Source organism: Neodiprion virginianus, chromosome 3, assembly GCF_021901495.1.
Source record: "Neodiprion virginianus isolate iyNeoVirg1 chromosome 3, iyNeoVirg1.1, whole genome shotgun sequence".
Taxonomy (NCBI): Eukaryota; Metazoa; Arthropoda; class Insecta; order Hymenoptera; family Diprionidae; genus Neodiprion; species Neodiprion virginianus.
The window spans coordinates 22,312,085-22,335,035 of record NC_060879.1 but is presented as its reverse complement, the minus strand read 5'-3'; the positions used below and the strand labels follow the sequence as shown (position 1 = coordinate 22,335,035).

The 22,951-nt window shown below is 40.0% G+C and overlaps 1 protein-coding gene across 1 annotated transcript in view; it reads right to left on the bottom strand.

Moving 5' to 3' along the window:
* LOC124301494 (protein tincar) overlaps positions 1-22,951 on the bottom strand; it is a 131,065-nt gene that overhangs the window by 43,396 nt on the left and 64,718 nt on the right. The window contains exon 2 of the mRNA XM_046756615.1: positions 22,684-22,785. The gene's annotated coding sequence lies outside the window, so the exon portion shown is untranslated. The remainder of the gene's footprint in view (positions 1-22,683; positions 22,786-22,951) is intronic.

The window sequence follows — 22,951 nt, the reverse complement described above, 5'->3', positions numbered from 1 at the left end:
TTTGAATTTTCATCATCTTTCAGGGGAGTACATATTTTTTTAAAACAGTAACTTTTTTAACGACTACTCTTTTTTTTTGATGATCTGTAATATGTCTCTTGCTAACGTTTAACCGTCGCATCGTTGAATAAAAACTCACACAAATCAAGCGTACTCTTGTCAACTAAAGAGAAACATTTCACAAATTTTGAATCGGTTTACCGAGGGTCAGGGTCGTGATCATGTCGATTACACTTGGAATGCTCCGTACATACATAAGCGACTTCAACTTTAACTACGGTCTCGCAAACAGCCCGCTTCGGCATCAGCCCTCAACCCTGCTCACGTATCGATTGAAATTTTGTGCCCCGTTATAACCTACCGGCGAAGAAGTACCGCGATCCTTTTAATACAGGCAGGTAATAGTCTCCTCTCTCGCCGATAATTATCTTGTGAAAAATTTATTTTTCTTTGGATTCCCTTGCCTTTTACTTGTGCAGCTATCGCTCGGTTTTTAATTGATAGGAAATTAGGAATAGAAACACTGTACTATTACAGAGAGAGAGAGAGAGAGAGTGTTTGTTTTTTTCTTGTCGATGATCCCCCTCAAACTACTGGACAGATTTTTATTAAATTTTTACAGTATTACAGCACGCTCGATGACTGAACTTTGAGGGAACGCAACGTAATAGGTGTTTAGATTCGTCCGCGGCATTCAATGATCCATCATAAATGACCTACTTTATACTGTTATCTGATAATCAATTATCCCGATAAAATCTGATTTTAAGTAATTGATCGTTGACGATTCATGTTGATCATCAATGTTGTGCCTAATTAACGATTCACATTTTTTTCCTTGGTAAGATGTCGGTATTTTCGAAATTATTATACAATTATCCTTACTAAGATCTAGATCAAAGAATCTTTACTCTGTACGAACATAGAGAACTGTAATAAAGTTTGCTAAGAAAGAAGTTCCCGGATTCTGTTCTCTCAGCGATAATATTCAAAGGACAAGTTCCCGATATTTCCCTCGAAAGATTTTACGAAAAACTAGCAATTCTCTGAATTTTATATACAATAGTACGTTGACATGATCTTCTGTCCAGGACGATATATGTAGAGTAGACGCTCAATCAAAATCTTGATATTTATATAACGTTCGAATTATCACTCTGAAAACTGGTACAGTTGCAAAAAAAAAAAAAAAAGACCTGAGTGAGATAGGTTTCAATTCATCACGCTAATTATTAATGACATATTAATTAGCTAAGCCAAGCTGGTTTTTCGCATTCACTCATTGTTATTATGCACGTGTCCAGCCGTCAGCATCGCGCAATCAAGTATGAATCAATAAATGCCTTATCAGTACGGTGTCGAATAGCAACGACTTCCAATCAAGATTCCTCCAAGGAAATCATAAATTTAACAGTCGGAAATCAAGTTGTAAATATCAGGAACTCGGATGACTGAAATATTCTTTGAAGTGTCGAGGATTAAAGGAAGATAGTTGAAATCAATTAGAATCATAGCGTGTCACTTGAAATCACACACCTACCTATGTTGGCTAAGTGTTGAAAATTACAGAGACCATTCAAAGTCTTACGGACAACACCAAATGGTTCAAGTTCATGAACATCCTATTGATTTCTATCTTATCACGGGCTTCCGTTGGTTTCTAGTTCGGTAAGAATTATCCATTAATTTCCAATAATTTATCAGGGTTCTTGATAATTCTCAATCGTTTCCAGAGATTCGTTGTGATTTTGTCAAAAGATTCTGTCCCATCTAGAAATGACTGAAAATCGCCTAGAATGATGAGAAATAATTGTAAAAATCAATGAAACTCTCCTAATCCGTGGACTGGGGATCGCAGAAACTCGCGTAAGGTAGAAATCATTCGAAATCAACGTCAAATGATTGCATTCGTATCATTGCATTGATATCCATGTGAATGGCACCACCTCGCGTCTGACGCAACCAGAAATGGATTCGACCCAGTCGACACGACGCCCGGGATAACAATGGCTCGAGCATGCCGTTTTCAGGGTGAGAAGAGCCGACGGGGAGGGTTTGGACGGCGCAACGCCACGCAGTCTGACAGGCGTGGGCGTCGCGACGCTACGAAGCTTTCACGCCGGTCTCCCGCTATCGCCTGTCGCCTGTCGTCATCCCGCGCGAAGCTGGGCAATGTAGCCGTGTGACTGTTCCAGACTCCCTCAACAACGTCAAGAACAACGTCAACTGCAGTTGCACGGTGTGGATACGTGGCTGCGAACGCTTCCGGTTCATCAGATAGCGTGAAATCTAGTTGCTGAATTGTTGACTTCCTAGTGTTAAGGTGCCAGTCCGTCCACACGAGAGTGAATTCTGAGAGTTGCTATCGAGAGTACTTGTTTCGTTGTTTCCACGTGAGAGTATTTTTCCAATAGTTTCACTCTCGCGAGGAGTCCAGACAGTGGCCGGAGAGTCACTGTCGCAAATTACTCTTTGGACCACGTCCACTGGAGAGCGTCCGTAGCTCGTGAACATCGCGTCATGTCGGTTATACGTAACATTTGCGTTACTTATGATCTTCTATGTACGTGAATTAGAAACAGAGGACGCGTATCGATTTCGGATTTTCGTCCGAACGACCGCAGTTCGATCAGAAAAATTCATAGTACTATTTTCTCCGACGATTGTAAATAAAAGATAGACTTTGTTGGTCCAAGTGCGTCGCGCCATGGTCATGCTTCTGAGATTACCGTCACAATTCGAACCTTTGCGCGTTACTATCGGATAGCATGTTTGAACTTTTCTACTTGAGAGCAAACTCTCACGAGTTTCTACCATCGGTGAGTTTAACGTTACTGCGTGCAAGTTATTCTCAAGAGCGTGTCCACTGGCGAGTACTGCTCTTAAGGGCTTTTCTCGAGAGTTTTACTCTCATGTGGTCAGGCACCTTTATACGCCCGCAACGATATTCATATGTATACGGGATATTCCATAATACATTGACCAAGATCGTTCGATGATGTTTTAGGTCAGCTAAGAAAATTCGTGCATTTTACTAATGGGAAAACAGAGTTTCAATTCTTTAAGATTTTTTCGTCTATGCGTATCTATTGGAATACGCTCAAACGCGTTGTTTCAGGATTTCACCTGTATTCTGAATTTTGAAAAGATTCCCGATTCTTTGGTAACATGTGTGACAGTATAAGACTTTGGATATTTTTTTAAAAGTAAATTTCAACGTTTCCCTCAATAGTGATTTTCGACAGTTCAGCTGTAGTCAATTACTTTTATTAACTAATTTTCGTCTTTGTTATTTCAAGACGAATCTGAATCCGGTCAACTTCTCGGAAGCAGCTTTGGAAGCTTACATGGTTCACAGTACACAATACAAGGTTATCAAAAGTCTTCTGATTTATTGTTACCTGGTACCAGTTGCTGAAGCTTGGCTTAAGGTTCTTGCCCAAGAAATGTTGACGGTATATTGTGATACTATCGATGCACGGAATTAATTGAAGAACGAAATGTTTTGGCACATATTAATGCTTATTTTTGAATTCAGCAGTTTTGGTTAACTCTCCCCTTTCTCGATTCTTTTTTCCATAGTTATCTTTGGTAGAAACTTTCGGCAACGGTCGAAGCGGAATGGGTTATAAACCGGGTTGAAGGCCGACGTCGTCTTTTTGGTACGAATTTCGAAAGCCCCGGTTCACGGTACCAACGCTCATTAGGCACCGTTACAATTCCTGGTACTTGAACTCAGTTGCTAACGCTTGAGTTGACACCCTCGAATAAGGGATTCATGGTTTTTGGTAGAAACGTAATAATTCCAAGCTACGCGGAATAACGGAATTAGGGAATTAGGAAATTTCTGACGCACAATACCCACGAGAAGCGTCTCATGAATTTCTTTCGAAGATGAACGCCGCTGCTCCCCCAGCAAATTGAATCACGTCAATCGAGAACGCATCTGGGTAAGAAATGGGATCGAGGCGTGCAGGGAAGAGAATTGAGGGGTGTTGGAATGTCACGGCTCTATTCGGATGTGGATTAAAACTTTGATGACAGCTGGACCCTGAGTGGACCCGACTGATCTGAGATGAAAGGAGCCGCATTGAAGTTCTGAAGGTGTCAAATTTTTGACTCGGTAGCGATTTACGCGATGCGGAATATCTATAAGCATATTCGGTGTCAAATCCTGCACCCTCGATTAATGTAACTAAAAGAAGATAAAAAAAAATATGAAGTAATTCGAGGCGTACGAATACGCGTCCCCTTCACCTGAGCTCACCCCGAGAAACAATTTCCTCGAAAAGTTTGAACGTGCTTACGAAAAGTTTTCTGGAGCCATTTAATACCGCCAAGCCATATAACTTTACCCGCAACATCGAGATTGCGGGGACGGGATTATGACTGAGATACGTGGTTAATAGAATAAATGACACTCTGAAAAGTATAGCTATTGTCGTCAATTAAAAGTAAACTTCGTGTCAAAAACATAGTTTCGAAAATAGCTGCGAGACCACCTCTTTGCCACACGTTGTTGCAAACAAAATAATAATTAATTGTGTCAGGTATATCTGAAATTATTTGTTCAAATTGTGAGCCACTGATGTTGAAAAAAAATAAAAACAATCAGATAAATAACTTGTCTAAGAATAAATTATACGTTAAACAATCATGGGGAAAAGGGTTATACTAAAAATTCACATATCTATGGTATAGTAACAGATGGATTTTCCGTCTCGGTATGAGGATCAGTCTTATACTGTATATAGGATTGTATTATAGTACTAGCGGGAACTGACTAGAAAATCCAAACAATATTCGCACCTTAACAGTAAACCCATCTGTTACCATGTACGATTTTTAGCACACTTTTTTTATCTTCGCGCAACAGAATCCCATCTTGACCTAGTTATACTAAAAAAAGGGTAAGAGATAACCGTGATAAAACTGCGTGATCAGAAAAAATTCCACGAATACAGCCACACGGAGTCCTCCAAAACCTAACCCATATTCAAGTATTTAAGACTATTTTTTACAAGTTCAATGTTTTTACGTATCATTCCATTCGAGTAACTGACCCCATCTGAATCCGGTAAAGCACCATTTACGACGCGGCAAACGTTGCCTCTATTTGTAAGGGTACGGTTTGTCTATTTGGTCTAGTTGCTAAAACGACCGATAGATCTCGGATAAATGGAGATATAGTCCAGGATGAACTGGATGAACCAGTGTCTAGTTCCAAAGTTTATACCTCGGTCGTCCAAAGATGTGGGAAGAGTCCCTTACTCTAGGCCAAACTCTCCGATGGCGTCGCGACCCGAGCCCTTGGGCCATGGAAGACCCTCTTCCTTGCAGGGCGATGCGCGGTAACGACGCTGTAACATTTGGGATCCCTTTTACGTGGCAATAAGGTGGAAGGAGGAGAAGTGCTGCCGGAGAAGTGCTGGCGGCATATTGGCTGGGGCGCACGGCCTCCGCAAAGACATTGCGAGGGTCATTACTGCACGAAGGCCGGTAGTATAGTAATCAGCAGTTTTCGCCAAAACCGCACATCAGCATCAGCTTGCGGTTAGCGAATGCGTATTTATGTGAAACTGATGGTTCGGAGCCGCGCTTTACCGGATATTTCAACCATCACGTGGCACCTGTCATTTTCCTTGTGGTATTTCCGAGGGTGAAATTCGACCTCGTGATATGAAATATGCGAGAAGGGGAAGCGGCATATGACGCATTTCACGTGAGGATATGCGTTATTACGTCCGACGTGGCTAACGTACTGGGAAAATAAACACAGGAAGGGGCGAGAAAACCTTCATGCGGGGGAAAATCGATCTCCAAGAATAAGTGGCCTCGTATTTCTGCCTCACTGCGGGGGAACCCGGGGCTCAAGATGCAACTGCTGCTGCAGCGACGCATTCGTTGTTTCGGGTTCTAGGATGTCTTTTCCTCCCGTTTCCATGACGACGGGCGTCCTAGGTTCCATTACTTGCACGCGGTCAGCCTTGGCCTCAAGAAATATACGGCAACTGGATTCACGGATTCTTTGCGAAACATCGAGGCTGGTCGAAATGTCGATTCGTTCTAAATGCTCGACTCTGATTTTCCCACTCGTAGTCTTGTTTCTTTCACGGCGATCGAAAGGTCAAAGTTGCGTATCTCGGAAGTCTGTCGTTTTTAACATATACCGCGTGCAGCGAAACTTTGGTCCTTCTTTCGAGGACCAATGGAGCTTCAAATTCGTTTTCGAAAAGAGTTCTAGCTCCCGAAAGACGTTCAGTTGCATGTAACGTAATAAAAACTGCGTACAAAGTCCTTTTTTTTTTTTTTAAACAAGCAACTTTTTTTGCAAAAGTTCAGCAGCAAGTTCGAAACTTTTCTTTCAGATTCGGAATTCGTGAAAGACGGCTTAAAGAACAACTCTCACAATCAGTTTAAGTGTAACGTGGCTCATTATATGCTAAAAGTATTATTTTTATGCTCTCAATGTTGATGCACGATAAATCGAATGCCTCAATGGCCGTACGCCAGATCAATTTTAATCAGTCTGAATAACTGTGATGGAGGGATGGATTGTCTGACGAATGAAAATAAAAACTTTCTAATCCCCAGGGTAAGAACAGAGAAATGTTTTAAATGATGGAATCTTTGTAAACAAGACAAAAATGATTGGTCTTAAACAAGTTTCCATCATCTCCGATGCCTCAAGTTCGTTAAATTTCAATAATCAGGTATGCGAGGAGGGTGAACTGTGGTATACAGGGTTAGGCTATGTCGAGGAACGGAAATACATGGCAATTGAAATCTTTTGTCTACCTAAACTTGAAATTTCATTATTCAAAAGCTACGCTCTGAAAGTGTGCAGTTAATTTCACGAATAAGAATGCTCGGTGAAACCCTTTAATAAAGGACTTTGGGCAGGTAAGATGTACGGGGTACAAGGAAAGAGCAGCTCGTTGTGCCTCTTATAGAATTTCAAATTAAATATTCTCGCAATTAATCCAGCATTTACGAGGCTCACGAGGGGCGGCACCGACGATCACGTTGACGACGACGAGGACGAGCCTTAAGAAGAGGGGAGTTTCCACTCTCCACCCGTACCCAAAAGACAATTTTCCTTCGTTGTCATGGTGACGATCTGACTCATTCGTACATAAAATACGTTGGTACTAGGATCGAGTTAAAGATAAAAGGAAAGGGCGTTTGAAAGAACAAGTTACAATAGAAGCGCGTGAGAATTCCGATAGAGAGAAAAATGTTTTAGCCGTAACACTCACAATTTCGGTTCCTCATTTTGGAGGACTCGTGAGTTGATAGTATATATTTATGAAAATAAGAAAGCAAGGTAGAACTGTTGCAGGCAAAGCCAAACACTATTTCTTTAATCGACCCACGGTGTAAATTGAGAATTTGAATGAAATTTTTTTATTTTATATTCTTGTAGATTGGAAAAAAATATTTTGGACGTATTTTTTATTTTTTGATTGAATCAAAATTGCCATTAATATAACAGATTGAAAACTACAACATTGTAACCTCACCCATGTTAAGATATATCTATACATATTAAAATCAGTGAAATTCAATCACCTATAACATGAAAAATTATCATTTTTAACGAAAAACAAAAAATACGTCCTCATTATTTTGGCTTGCACTGCATTATGCACCCCTAAAAATGGAAAAAAAATTTCATTTAAATACTCAATTGTTAGTATCTGGTGAAAGGTGTTTATTCTCAGTTCCACTCTGTTGACTGTAATAAACGGTAGTGTTAAAATTAAAACTGGAAAATGAAGCGCTGCCGAATCGGATAATAAAAAAAAATTATATAAGATTTTCACAAAAAATATGTTTCAAATCGATTTAAAGACATTCTGAAAAAAATGAAGTCACGCACGTATACCGGGGCAATCTTTTGAAACAGGAAAATCAGCTGCGCATGCGCCAAATAATTCAACATCATGCAAAATGAATGACTATCCCGGTATTGTAAGGAATATACGCTTTGTTGCCAGTAGCACATATCCATATAAATTGTCCTTTTCTTCTGCCTAGTATTGTTTCGGGTAATTCGTCACCGGTAACTTCCGGGGTTCGAAGATTATCTCTGACAGGCTGGGAGCTTGGTCGTTGTCTATGGGGAATATGCAAGAAATAGCTCTGCATGCGCGTCCCTATTTTTTGCTGTGAGAAAGAGGGGTTGGTAACCTGGGCGAGTAAGCTGTACAGTCAGAAGTGGGAAGTGAATTTCAAGTCTCGAATTCTGAGTAACGATTCTCAAGAGGGTCGATGGCGAGGAATTATTCGCCCATAGATTCCGCAGCGCTGGTTTCCCACCCCGAATTCTATGGCGCCGAGCTATGCAACGAAATACTCGCCGGTGCAGTGAGTCATGCGAAATAAAATGCAGTACAGACCGCTTCCTTTTCGTTATTGTGTTTTCCAACCAGCATGGCGGCGCTGCTCTTACAGGATCGACAAATCACTGTCGTACACTCGCCTTTCTCCTACTCCGCTGCAAAAGAAGCGAACGGTAATATCTCGCAGGGAGAGAAACAGCTACTCCAAAGGGAAGACCATATCAAAGAAAACTGTCTACAAACTTACTTCCTACCCTGCAGGCCACAATGGCAAGCGGTAATAAGCCAAGAGCCTAGATACGTGGTTGGAATGAATTGAACCAGTCGTGAAATGGACTGCGGCGCAGAGTGAGCTGAAACACTGAAAGGCCGGGACGTAATTTAAGCTTCATCGGATTTCGTTGAAAATTGGTATTTGGGGAGTGCATCGGTAAAAAACCCGGATTTGTGTAAAATCGGATGAAATTTATTTGCAGAGAAACAGGATTCATTTCAGGTTGTTTCATTCCATTATTTCCAACTCTCTTATAATGTCTGCCGACATCAAAGACTCAGCAGTCCATGAAATTAATGGCGATTTCGTTTGGGACACACTGATGGAATTGAGTGTGCATCTCATCTCTTTTCACCCCATTTTGGAACTCGGGGTATTAAAACCGTAATTGCTATAGCTTAAGCCAATATGATGATCAATCGCCAACTCTAATCTGTTAATCAGAACGCTGTAATTGTCAAAAGAACGCACGACTGGGCTTCATTGAAGTTTTCTCATTTGCTCTGACACTTAAACTGTAAAAGTGAAAAAGATTACGTCAGGAGTCTAAAGTATACTCGATTTTGATAAATATGGTCCATGGCCATCCGCGATATCCGTTTCATCGTCTATGCTACATTTTATTCTAGTAATCCCAATCCCACACAAAGTTGGTTAATTCTAAAACTTGTTCAGACTCTTTCGCGAAAATCAGAAATGAATATGCTAGTACGACAAGGACGTTAAAAAGAAAGGGAACAAGTGGTACTTGAGGAACGATCTGATGTGAGTTCTGAGCTTGACAACGATCCAAGCCTGAATCAGAAATTATCTGAGTGCAGGGTAGAATATCTGACGGGTATAAGAAAGCAAAAAAAGGACAACGCGATAGTATCGAGCACCTGAGGGGAGAGCACTTGAGATTTCTCGAGACAAAACGATGTATCAAATGATAATGAACGAATGTAAAATGATAATAACAAAGACAATGGCGATGCTGCAGAACGCTGACAAAAATTACTGATTCGAATCTCTTTTCGTCAATCACGGATATTTTGTAATTCCATCTAGTAAGTGTTGTACGTTTTCGGTTAGTGAATGAAGCTGAGGAGACGATGGAGGGTAAACCACGTTAAACGGAGTACCGTGCAGAAATTTTATATAGAGGACCTTGCACTTAATCTGTGTGTTTGTCACGCATGTCACGCACTCCGAATTCTCCCTCACGCCTACGCAATTCCCCTTGAAAGTTCAAGATCCTCAAGACCACTGGCAAGTTTTCACCCCCCATAGGAGCACCCTCACCAGCAGCTTAGGGCTTTCAAGTGATGCATGGTGATAGATTGTTCCGGAACAGTAGAATATTCAAACGTTTCAGACCGCTCGTTTTCAAACCTAACGCTAGTAATCGATAGTTCCAGAACGAAGTCAATACGAGAAAATCCCCGCATTACACGCTTAGAGAAGTATTGGAAGCATTGAAGGTATGATACCGGAAAGCCGTCTTGATCACTTCGAAGCAATTGCGAGAAAAAACCTGTACCTGTACCTAGTTATACCACGTACTGATTCATGATCTTCTTACACCAAAATTTACATGACCTTAGGTAAGGACCATACCGCTTCGCCATGAACTGAGGTCCATTTCAGCAGTTACCAAGTAAATTGATCAACGCCCTCTTGTACTTGACCCTAATGATCTCATTATTCTGGCTAGTATGACTCAGTCATAAACACCCGCTCACCCGGAAACTGTGACAGTAGGTCGAGTAACAATTTTGCAGTATCAAGTATCATATATCCCCTCGTTTCCTACCTGCCAGTGACGCTGGAAGATTCACTCTAGGGAGTCTCAACCCATGCATGTACGCCAGCCGTGCATTATTATATACGCGGGGGTTCGAGCCACTGAACCAGGAAAGGGTGAGAATGCCTGTATACAACCTTGCGCACCCTTGAGTGATCTTAAAGGCCACATGGGAGGATGGCAGAGCGTGAGGTAAAACTCGGAGGTCATTTCTTACGGATTGAAAATGTAAGTGTCGGCCGTGAAAAATGGTTTCCTGGGATTTCGTTTTCACCCAAGCCTCCGGGGGATACTTGTACCAATTTTTTTCCTCGGGTTGTGCTACCATGAAAGCACCATTCGTTGCACGGTGTAGAATCTCTGCCGAATGGATATTAAAACTGGAGCGATTAAGCGCGGCAATTGCTACGATTAGCAGCACTCGAGTCGTCGTCACGTGTCAGCCATTAGCAGACCGTAAGATTTCTTTCGTACTGCATATATCAGCTCCGTACTACACAATGTAGGATTTTTTCGTTACTTCAAAGGAATAAGTGAGATGCGCTGCGGAAAAAACATATCATCAGATTAAAATATATGAATACCGTGGAGCAGTTACTCTGCCATTTTACGGACCCGATGAGTCGGCTTCGTAATTGGGTCGTAGTATAAACCCTGACTTATCGCGCTCATCCTCTTCTTAAAAGGATTCGCGAGCTGGAAAAGGGTGGCTGAAAAGACACAGGTCTCGATTTAGGGAAGGTGTTAAATTGAGGAGCGAAAGTACATTAGTGCGACCAAAGGAAGCACTCGAGCCTGCTCAGCCTTCACCGAAATAAAACGAGCGTGAACGTGAACCAAGAGCAGAGTATAAGACTGTGCCAGTATAAGCCAGTGTAGGATGTTGAGCAGTAAAAATTATAACTACATCATATCGTTCTCGCGATGATCTAAAGGAATTCTACGTACGGAATACGGGATATAAAGATTAGGCGCCACTATACGAATATCTGTAGCAAGCGGCGTTGAACGTAATTACGTCATGAGGGCAACGGAGAGAAAATTGCAGTTGACAAGTTTCACGGAGATGCTGCTGCAAGGAATATGAAGGACCGTGACTTCGCGACCATAGGTATATGCATCACTGTACGTAGCAACTCGGTAAATTTGCCGGTATGTTGTTGAATTATTCAATAAATTCAGTGCTCCGAAGGCATCCACCTGCTACCACCACCCTAGTTGGCTGGTTCGAACTTTGGGAAAATTCTACGCTTCGGTTAGAACTTGAAAATATTTTTATCAGATTTTCCGATCCTGCTTGGTATATTCTGTAAATAAATAATGAATCTAGAAGCAATCTGATACCAAGTTCTACATGACTCGTTAACGGAGAAGCCTCTGCATATAGATTTCACGAAACACAATGTATGATATACTGTGATACAACGTATTTAGGAGTAACAAGTCATCCTGTTTTTCCTTTCAAATCGTATACAGTTATTTAAAGTCACTTCTTTACCGAGTCCACACTGTAGCTACCACTGTTGAAAACATCAAACTGCAATTGGATGAAACGGTAGACATTGCAGTATTCCGTGTATCAAACATCCTCCTTTCTTTTCCGCCAAGTTGATTCACCATCCATAGAAATCTAGGATGCACCGTCATCAGCGATTCATAATATAATTAAAATTGAGACGAAGGTCTTTGCATTGTGCGGTTGCGCGCTTCGGTGGAGAATCTCTTAGCGGGTGTGTATATTATACAACGGACATAATAAGGGTGAAGTGGCGACGACGCAAACCTGCGGTATAACCCCCAGCTGGTACCGTACTGGATCAGGATTGCCCGTTAATTAGTTTACCGACTACAGACCGCGTTCCATTCTCAAGGGAACCCTTCGCGATCTACAGTATTGTGCGGCTACCAGGAAGTATAGAGGAAACTGGTCCGACCTCCATCCTCTGCAGTCACTTTGGTCTTGTTCGCACCCACTTTTGCGTGCCATGATCTTTTCTCCGAAGGTCCGCTTTCCTTCGACCGTTCACTGACCGCACCTTGACTTCGCTAATCATAACAATCACGAGATAACATTGGTAGGTCTCGATTAGCAGGCGGGTCGACAGCGAGGAAGCCTCAGACGATGTTCAACCAACATGATTATTTTCACGACGATATCGTTGTTGTTGTCAGTTTGTTATCACAATGGCACAAAAGATGATTCACAAGGAAGCTTGAAGAAGAAAATATTCATCATCGCCATGCGAAAGGAGTTAGATAGTACCGGAATCGAATTTGTATTTAATTATTCAAATTTGGTTCGGGTGTCGGATGGTTGCAGAAATAGTGACACTCTTTTGAGCGACTGATTTAAACCTGTACAAAAATATTTCAACACGATGAAAACTGGTACGAGTACCTGTGCAATGGCTGGAAAAGGCACAATTCCGCTGACGGGCATTGAGGAAGTTGCTCTTCCAACGTAACACAATCACGAAAATGTTGCATTGCGCTAGAGCGGACTTTCCGTTAAACAGTTTGACACGGCAAGAAGCGATTGGGCATTATATCCTCCGAACAATGACTGCCAGACTCCATTGTTCTTCATCATTTAATATCGACATAATGGATCGATTGATAGAAGTAGACACACAGACCACGTTGTTCAAGCCTGAACTCTGCCATACCGTTCTAATCCTATTTACGATATCACAAAATCTCTGATCTTTATCATCACCCCATTGGATGCATTGTCCGCCGATAGCTACAACGAATTAGAAAGGATCTTGTTACAGAAACAAAATGAACAAAGGTAGCTCAGAGTCCGTCAATATCCGTTAGTCGTAGAGCATTACTTGTAGGCGCGAAAATCTGTTTTTCTTATGTAAATCATCTCTCAAAAGAGCTTTCGCACCGTCTATAACATGTCATGACTGCAACGAAGAATCGATCAAACATCGGCGACTGAATCTCACACGATTTTTCTAATTTACAGAATGTGGTTATACATCATTAATGAAAATCCAATCATGGTTGCTGGTGATTTTTTTAGTCTTCAGAAACGCCGGTACCGTGACGAGAGGAGCTTCGCAAAGCTTTGCACTATCGACGGTGTAATGCGGCGACTGCTTTTCGTGCACGCTGTAGACGCCTCTACCTACCACCCACGGTAGGAAAGGATTACACCGGGATGAACGTTTAATCCTTTAGGATCTGGTTGCGCGTGGGAGTTGGCCCTGCAGGCGTTTAGCGGTGGGTGGAATCGGGTATTGATTGAATGCGGAAAAAGGGCGCTACGGAGTCCAGACGGGAACGCCCGGTTACAAATGACTGTTCCTCATTGTCATCCACAAATCGGGTGGAAAAGTCCTCGCACACCGGAAGAGATACCGGCCTAGCTGTATGTGACCTTTCGAGGTATGCAAAGATCCAACACTTTCACCGTTTATCATCTTCGCCAGATTTCTGCCGGAGTTTTCGCGTTGCTTTAGTTCAAATGATATTCAAAATCTTTTTGTACACCAAGCTTTGACTGAATATAACATGGATTTGAACTTTTTTTTATGTAATGTTCGATGCAAATCGTTCATCGCGAATTTTTCATTTTATAACAACACAAACATAGCAAAACTGGTAAAATAATTTTTGATTCAAAACAAATCTTTCAAGATTCTGAAAAATTAGTAAATTGTGTTTGTAAAATATTTGAAACGCATTAACGAGGATTTGTTCCGTTTTGATTAAATAAAATCAAAGATTTTTATCTTGATTAGAGTCGAGGGCTTTTAAACTGCAAAATCGATAGATTAAACCACTTTCGATCGAACATCACTTGTTCATAATTTTTTTGACATGTATTTTGCTATAATGGAATTTGAATTTGAAAGCAATGGAAATCTTGATTTTCCGAAAAATTTGACTAATCTGCTCTTGATCGACTCGTCAATTGGTATCTTGATGAAAACATTGTATTGGTATACGTAAAAATCAGTCCAGCACAGAGTCGTGCCTCGTACCGAAATATGAAAGATTTATTATCGGGTCTGTCAGATTCATCAAACTTCGGAAATACATAAGGGTCGTTTTTAACCACCGAGCCTTTCACGAATGCATTTCTAAATCCGGTGGCACGTCGCTGTATTCAAATTGGTAGTAAACGGTAGTGGCTGCTGCACAGCCCATTCGGTACGCCATTTGAGTAAATCTATACGGATGGATATAACCAACAGTGGATGGAAGTAGGTACCTACTTTTCCTAGGTCATCTCCAGGCTTCCATTTGCAGTTCGAATGAATTTTAAGCAGTAAAACTTTTCCTGCCGCCTTGCATAATCGTTCGAGAATATTAAATGGACGTAGGCAAAAGTCACGTCATTTTCGTTATTGAAACCGAATAGAACGGCGGGTAACCAGCTAGATAACAAAGTGAACGCGTTAGCACTTCAAGTGGGACACAAGGAACCGCAAAAGCTCGATCTAATCGATCGTGATAAAATATTTTTCGATCCTAACAAACGACTTCAATTCCTTCGATAGATGCACCGCCATTTTTTACTTTGTGAATTTGACCTCAGATTAAATTAGCCGTTCCGAAAACAGTTCGATCAGAGATTGATAGATTTTTGAGTGCAAAAAGTAATTTATCATCGACGTTTAATTCATAATTAATGCGGTGTGTGTCATTATTGTATAATTGGGATATGGTGGATAAGTACATGTACGCGGACAGCTGAGGTTGTAATTTGGACCTAATTACGCCGGAGCAATAGGGTACGGGCTGGCCAAAGTTTCGCCATGAGTTTCTAATGGAAATAGATGCGTACAACAGAGAGCTCGTTTGCTAAGTGGCTTTCAGGTCATCCTCGTATGTTTTGGAACGGGATATTTACAGGATATTTCGAAGTGGTATCCTGAAAATATTCTCCTATACAAACTATTACTTCACGAACACCTTCTCTTAACATAGAAAAAATTATTGAGTATCTGGGCAACGGATGAAAAATATTCTCGCGTTTAATTCATATATTTTCTTATACGATTAAAATGCTCCTTTGCACTTGTCCGTTGTTCGAAAGCGATCTGTGAGATTATGCCTATGGAAAATTAGAAAAATATCTGTAGGAATTCAGAATGAAATTCACCTGCAAAACATATTATGTCACCTTTGACTGATTGCAAAACATATCAAACCCTACGAATCAAAGTTTTGTTAAATTATTCAACCATATAGTTTCATGAATAAATAGTGGGATAACTATTGAGGAAAAAAAAATCACTTAAATTCTGAGCTTACATCCTGAACGAAATGACATTCATGAATTTAACCCACCGATGTTTGTACAGGAGTTTAAACTATTCGTGAACTGTTTAAAACTAGCTGGTGTGCAGAAAGAACTTAACGAACCATTAAAATTCAGGTACATCTGTGTATTTAGCGTAGCTACGTTTCTTTCGAATCGTAGCAAACATCTTCATATTCGAAAATAGCGCAGCCGTTACTTCAAGACTCGTCGTGATTAGTAAGGAGGCTTACCCCGGTTTAATTTGAAAACTATCAGACCCTCGAGCTTCTAGCTTAACGAATCCATTGCGGTTTCTTAACAGCGAAGTACAAGCGTGAGCTTATTGTGCGGCAGTGCAGCGTTTAAATTCGTGTATAAAAATGAGCAATTTTACAGCACGCGCGTCGTGACTGTAAACCAAGAGTACGTCGGTGGTATAGACTCAGTCGTAAACGCACTCCGAGCTCTATTTCAGTTTCACATGACGGATTTACGAGGGTAAATGTACCCCGTGAACGGTGCCGGCGGTCGTGCAAATCGCGGTGCACAGGCTGGGGATTGGAGCGTTTCGCGTTTTCGCGTTTTCACATATTTCGCATCCCTCGATGTGAACGCAAATTTGTGTACGTCCTCCTCGTCACGTAGCAATATGCTGTAATGGAGACGGATGGCACTCTAAATAAGCCTTCCGAAACATTTCCGATCGTGCCGAATCTGTCCAACCGATCCGGATAAAGTTGCGGTGAAAATATCGTTTCTCTTCCGGCTATAAATCACTCGACAATAAACCGATGTCGGAATCTAATTAATTGATTTTCCCTACAGGTCACGCGGTTCTTGAACAACGTTGAGAGCTCTCCATTGAAAATGGCCCCGCCGTTGTTGTGTGCGAGTACAAGTCAGCGAACACGAATTGAGTAAAAGTTCGAAAAGCACTTTCAAAGAAGTTTACCAAGAACAACGATAAAGGAAAAGAAAATTAATTTTCATTCGTCAAAGTGTTCGCTTGCTCACCTCGATTACCTGGGGGATAAACGAATTTGAGAAATGCAGAATTATCAAATATTTATAGCATCTTTCGTGCAGGTGAGAAAAACATTCCCCGAATTTTCGTTTATTCGAATAGTTTTCAATTCACAAATAAAGTGACTCACGCTCCTTGATAGCCAAAAAATAAGACTAAAAAGCAGAAAGTTTTTCAACAATTCCCAAAAAAAAAAAAACCAGAAAGTGAACTTGTCAGAGTTTCCACTCGGAATAAAAAAAAGAAGGTGAAAGCGTACCGAAATAGTGTCACTCTGTTTGAAGAGAGATGAAGGGAAAAAAAATGTTTGAGAAGTAGATGATCACAGAAGTCGGATCCTTAACAAGAAAGAAACTATATAAAATCCGTGAAAAACAAAGAGCTGCGAGGAAAGGAATACGAGAAAGTGGAGGGTGAGTCTTGGCCTCGTGGAGAGAGGGGTGGTTCGAATTTTTGGTGACTCACCAAACCCTGGCCGAGCTCTCCCTTTTCTTCCCCTGTTTCCTTCTTGCTTCCCCTATCCCGAGGCTCCCCGAACCTATTGCGATAAGTCGTACAGGACGGCGAGTCCAGAACTCCCGAACCTAGTCGATGCACTTCTTATTCTCCATCAATAACAATTACAATCGGGAGAATTTGTACCCGCCTGGAACAATAATAGCCGAGTATATCACGTGTGGCGGGATGCTTGTATCCGATCGGAGGAAAACTTCAAAAACGGATTAAATTTCGGCTGATTCAATTCCATCCGATTTCCAATAACGTTGAAACTCTCGATAGGCGGGTAAAATACACGTTTTCATCGTTCGTTCGTCCCCCTTCATCCATACTGCTATACGCTATAATTAATAACTTTAAATCGACAAGGGTCATTTCGATTTAGAAAATTTTTCAGGACTTACCACTTGACTGAAGTCGTACTCTTACAAGGTCAAAATCCAGCCTGACGAAGCTTTCGCTTTTAATCAATCCGATTCTGCAAAAGCATTCGAACGAATCTCGACATCCATCAGAGTATAAAATTAACCAGAATGAACTGAAATCGTTCAGTTTTCGAGGATGTAGGGGATTAACACCACAGTACAGCCAGGTTAAAAATGTGATTGATCCCGACTATTTTTTCAGATCTTTTTATTAAACTACTCAATTATTTATAAATATTTGCAGTGATTTTTAAACTGTATTTTCTATTCCAAACGTTTCAAAATCGGGCCAATGAAAGATCGACTTTTTCAATTTTTTTGGTCAACTAAAATATTGTAGGTACGAACGTTCTGAAAATTCCAAATAATTCTCAAAACTTCTATTTTACACTTTGAAAATTTCTAGACCGGTTCCCTTAATGTGGGACGACATTTTACTCTTTTTTTTGGTACGTTGAACTTTTTTTTGTTATCAACTTCATAATTAAACCGATCTAGAAATGTTCTAAGTGAAAAACAGAAATTACGAGAATTTTATTAAAATTCTCAGACCGTTTAAACAACGTTTTAGTTGATCAAACCAACTAAAAGCGTTAAAAAAAAAATTGAATAAAATAAATCAGCACGTCAAGGACTCGGTCTTGAAACGTTTGCAAAAGAAGATACAGTTTCTACAAGTTTTTCAAAATTTTGAAATACATCCCTTTCAAAAGCACTCGCAATATTTATAAATAATCAACCAATTGAACAAAAAGATCTGAAAAATTTCAGAGTACTGTTTCAGAGTTAGAAAAATTGGAGAAAAAATTTTGAACAAAACGAAAAATGGCGAGGGTCGCGCGTTGGTTGGATTCCCATGGAATTCCCCATATGCAGTGGGTCAAAAGAGTCGGAGTGTCCGTTGTTCTTAACTATTCGTGAAATGCGCGGTGAATCCCGGTGAGAGTAACGGTTAAAGTGGGTAGAACAAATCCAGCTCGGATCTGCACGCAATTTGTCGCCGTCCATGAGCCTCTGTCGCGTTTCGTACAGTACCATCAGTCTTCGGCCCCCATCGATCATCCCCCATATCTCGCACTATCCGAATTTCCATTCTATTCTGTACGTCTTACGTATTTCCCTGCTCCTGTTAGACTGGCATTTCGTTTTGTTCGCTGCATAGATCGCGTTAAGGGGTCTTTGTGTAGATTAAAAAAAAACGTGAAAGTACCGATATGATTTTTAAAACTTGGTGGTATTGATTACAACTAAGAAATACAAGGCTTCACACGAAGCAACGATTTGTTTTGTTGAAAGGGAGTTTCAATCACATCGATGTTTGCGAGAAACGAATTTATTCTATATTCGGATATTCTGTATTCTGTATTCTGTATTCTGTATTCCGATAACGAATCTGGCTGTAAAAAGCTTTTAGCACGGTTGTAGATTTATTTTATTTTTAATCGAGTTCGAAATCACAAAAACCGCATTTCTAACCTTTAGCAAAATCTGGCTTCGTGTTTCAGTTCCATAAAAAGCGCAATGAATAGTTGAAAAAACTGAAGAACACGAAACAAATATAATAACTATGTAAGAACTGTATCGTCAGTACTCCTTTAAAGCACCTAAAAGTTACAGCGACACATCCTCTTAGCATTTTTTTAACGCTATTATCGAGATACATTTGGAGTTCGATTTGATATCTCTGGAACGTTTACGTTTCGTAAAATAATGGTGAAAATAGGTTGAAGTTGCAGGGTCAAACTTGGCCGACGATAAATGAAAATGAAATTAAAAAGTATAGGATCGCTCGAGCTTACAATTAGATCAGTTTGAGTTCCAATTTCGTGAAAATCTAGCAAGAAGCATTCGGTAAAATCTGAGATGATTCTTGACTCTGGTTCTGTACAGTATAACTATAATTTATTAGTCTGCGATGTAAAATGTATAATCAAAAGAAGTAAGTAGTCCTAGGTTCTGTTTACCGTTGCACGCAGTTATATGGTAAGTAGAACAGTTTAAATTTGAAATGCTTTGATTGCTCGGTTCAGCCAGATTGCTGCGGACTGACACTTCCGCCTCAACCTTTAGCATAAGCAAAACTCAAATCTCGGGGTGTCGACGAAGCAGGACCACGCGCCTCGGTTTGCTAAAACACAGAATTCATTGAACCTGGGGCCTGAAATAGGCTGCACTGGTCTGCATCGTGCTTTTACATATTACACCCACGCCCCAAGGAAACCGATGGAACCTAATTAGCAAGTACACAGCTTACATCGCGTATACGCGCTTTTAATTCTTTGATGAACAAATCTGTTTCCGATCATTTTTCACACTTTTGATTCAAACTACAAGAATTTGGTTTCGTGTTCATTAGACTGTATAAAAAGAATCATTTAACTTTTTGTCAAAATTCAAGTTGAAAATATTGTTCGAAATGACGGAAAAAAAAATATGCTGTGCAAGTTTCAGCTTTTAATATTAATATTTAGAGGTGCTTCGTCGCGATTTTCTAAGGACCGCAAGGTCCTTTGTTGACCTTTGATATTAAATAACTTTTGAAAGAGTAGATTTATCGTAAAATTATACAAACCATTTTTGTAGAGCGTTCAATTCCATATAAAAATACGTTTTGGTCTTAATCGGTACGCTAATGCGTTGACGAGTTATAAAATTTCAGAGTTTGAAAAACAATTGCCCCGTGTTATTTAAATGGTAAATAGAAAATCATGATGACGCACCTCCAAGTATTAATATTAAGAGCTGAAACATGGTCAGCATTTTTTTCGTAATTTCGAACAATATTTTCGACTTGAATTGCGAAAAAACAAATCATCGATTTTTTTATACAGCCTAATGCTTATATTTTCGTAATCGAGTGTTTATTAAAGATATTATAACTCATTGTGTGAAATATTATCGTTTACGGTTATAATTGCAATGAAAATAAAAAATAACTCGATTCGAATGATTATTCCAATTGATGTGATTCGATTAATTCAAATCAGGCTTAGATAATTAAATCGATAGTGAATTCGATATGACAGATGGACTTCAATTTCAATCAACTGAATATTGCGTTTCATAAAAAACAGGCCACCCTTCAGATGCTGAAAAAGTTTTGGAACGTACCAAATTATTGGGTTTTAATTACGTAAAAGCCTTTGCCGATTTGCTTATCAAGGTGAGTGAGAAATTTATGCGATTAACCAAGTGTCTGAAAAAATCACTGAAAAAAACCGTGTCTCCTAGTCGATTGAAAATTAATTCTTCCAAATAAACGCAGTTATTTGAGTCGAGTAATCGTCGTAATAAATTTTTTCAACGCGATTATACAATTTCAAACCATGCAACATTGTTTCACAATTTTTTTTTTCTCACGGCTTTTCGACTAAACTTTGCGTCTGATGTTTGCTGATGAAATTAGTTGTAATTCACGATAAAATTCGCCCAGTTATTGACAGTTATAAATAGCTGTCACCAAAGGGGGAGAATTTTATCACGTGTCACGTGTTCCATGCGTGTAATTAATCCAACGTATTTGGAAGGAAAGCTTACGCCGTGTCCGTGTTATACGTGTGGCGAAAAATCAATTATATATCACAGGCGTGTGTGCACTGGAAACTTGGCAACTACTTAGGCTGTGGTTTTGCGGTGTGAAGGGCGAAGACAGTCGAGGAAAGGGTGTATTAGTGCTATTGTGCACCGATATCAAATACACTTATCTACTATACAAGCAACCAGAAATGCAATCAACTCTATTTTCCGATATGGCCGCTCGATTCACGTTCTCCGCTTCTACCGACTTGATTGAATTAGGACGGTTCGCTTTTCATCGCTATTCGTGTTACATATGTGTATAAATTCATGTGTGCAGGGTGGTTGTATAGCAGGACTTTGGAATATTGGGATTCGATAATTTTAATAGCAATAAACAAAGAGGCTGGAAGTTTGAAAAATATTTAAGTTGACTTATACACTGAGAAAAATTTCATTTGTTACAGTAACTAAAAATGAATAGTAACGGATACCAGACTTTCTCGTAACAGCAAGAAAACTAATTTTCATTTTGTATATAGAACTGTATTTTTCGATTGTGGTAAAAAAACGAAAATAGTTAGGGACTGAGCGGTAACCGGAACTAAAAATTTCTATCAGCGTAGCGAGAGAGAATTTACACTACGCAAAACTGCAACAATCGATTTTACTTTGGATTCGTGATAGGTGATATTCTAGTGAAAAAAATTGAACAAATTTCTTCCAGTTGAACGTGAAAATCTCAGCTAGGCCAAATTCATCTCCGAAGTTGAAGTGGTAAAAAATATTGGTGAGCGGTCAGTAATTACGTTACGTGAAACTTCATCGTCAACGAGATCAAGAATTCTAATCCTTCGTTGCTTCACGTTTCATAGATTGGCGAAAATTTGTGAACAATTTCATAAGATTTCAAACGGCAAACACTTTCAGAAGTACAGCTGACCGAAACAAGTTCTGCGAACTTGAATTCAAGTAATTTGAGAATCGGAACGGTTAGTGTGCCTGCAATTGAAATTATTTTCAATTTGAAATGAAATTTGTGATTAAAATTATGTAACGCGGATATTCCACACTAAATTTTGGTATCCGTCAATCGAATCAAATATTCTACGTGCCAGAACGCAATTCCGCTGGGTTTCAGTTTACCCACAAATATCTATACCCGAAATAGCTGTTGATATTTATCAATTATTTGTATTTTCATCAACGCCAGGTGTTGCTGTGTGTGCGTACACGATCTGCACGTGTATAGTTTACAGTGTCAGAGATCGATGCGTCCGCATAATTCTGAACCTGGACTCCAGCGAAGCTTACGATTAGATCTGCCCTCGAATAAACGTTTGTCAGTAGCTACCCCATTTTTACGTTCATACTTGTCAAAAAAATTGAACCAAACCAACGGATGAGAAAGAGAAAAACAGTCCGGCTACACGGTGAACAAAGTTTTATGTTTTCGTTGATAGCAGTATTCTCTTTTTTTTATTCACAAAAATTCAAGGCTGTAACGTGAGCACGTATATTCAAATTGATAGAAAATAATGTCTGAGTGACGAACCTTGTTTCGAAGTTTTGCGGAAACAGTGTTTCTCTGCAACGATCTCTCCTGCGGTAGCAACAATTCACCTGCAGGATATCCGTGTGACGATTTGATACCGAACTGCAACAAGACAGAAATTTGCTCATCAATATAATTCGGAGAATTCACTAATGAGATGGGATTACATCGCTAACAGACTGGTCGACATCACGAGGTATAAAAATTGTACGACAATAGACGATTTTCGCAATTAATTACGTTGTAATTACAAACTACGTTTACAAAT